Source organism: Plasmopara halstedii (assembly GCF_900000015.1).
Source record: "Plasmopara halstedii genome assembly, contig: Scaffold_42, whole genome shotgun sequence".
Taxonomy (NCBI): domain Eukaryota; phylum Oomycota; class Peronosporomycetes; order Peronosporales; family Peronosporaceae; genus Plasmopara; species Plasmopara halstedii.
In genome coordinates this window covers 748,695-749,980 of record NW_020186963.1, presented here as the reverse complement: position 1 = coordinate 749,980, position 1,286 = coordinate 748,695, and positions in this window count along the sequence as shown.

Here is a 1,286-nt window from a genome sequence, read left to right as displayed (position 1 = left end):
CCCCTCGGCGTCTGCTTGCAGCAGTGCACAGCCGATGGCAAAGTCCGAAGCGTCACAGTCGACGCTGAAAGGACGATCAGGGTCTGGTAGCGCCATATTGGTGCATGCAGGACGCTGTCTTTGACCCCGTCAAAAGTCTCCTGCTGCTCGGTGTTTCAACACCATTCAGCATCCTCTCTTAAAAAATTTAAAAAATGGCCGGGTCATTTCTGCGTAGTTTACGCTGTACTTGTGCAAGTAGTTGGCGAGACCAAGACACTTACGCTAGTCCTTCTGATGTTTTGGAGCCGGCCACTCTACAATGGCCTTGACCTTAGCGTGATCCGCTCGAAGGCCACGCTTCCCAATAAATAACCCTAAATAGGGAATCTCTTCCGCGCCAAGGATGCACTTATCTGCATGGCGTACAGTTTGTTCGTGCGCACGCACCCACTCTGGAATGGACGATGCGGTTCTTATCATCCGTCCTATCGTGCTCTACGACTGGAAACAAAAATGTCGTCAAAGCATACGCCCTGTGGGGCCTGAACAACTGCGTCACAACACGATTAAATGTTGCTGGTGCATTTGACAGCCCTGAGGGCATTCCCAGCCACACGCAGTGCATGCTACTCGGAGTCCCCACTGCTGTCAGCGGAATGTCACTCGCTCTCATGAGCAATTGGTAATATCCATCTACCAAGTCGAGTGCACTGTATTTCGTATATCCCACCATATTGTTCTGAAGAACATCCTTTCTAGGGTTCGGATCCCACGGACCTTCAGACTGAACCAGCGACCGGTTTTGAGCACGGAGTGCAACAACCTCCATTTTCAATGGCGCCAGGCGCTCCACCATCGCAGGCAGCGACGCATTCGCCTGCTCCACGGCTAGGGGTCGCTCCGACAGAGCGCGGTAGTCCTCAAGGGGAGACAGCCAGCGCACGACTTGCTTCAAATCCTCAAGAGCGTCCGCACAGCGAGAATCAACTTCAGCATGACGCTCAGCAGAGCTCCGATAACGAAAAACCTCGTTCTCAAGGGCTCGGAGAGCATCACGAGTCACCGGACGGCGGTCAAACCGTTCGTTACCGCCCGCCACTGACTCTTCTCGATGAGAACGGTGACGTCCACTATCACGTAGAACGTCTTGTTAAACGACGCCGTCATCAGGGTCACACTCAATATCTGGTGAAGTGGCGGGAATATCCCGACTCCGAATACTCGTGGGAGTTTGAGACGCCACTTCGGCAAGATTGCCCAGACGCCGTGGACGATTTGATCAGAATGATTAGGACGCCCCACGC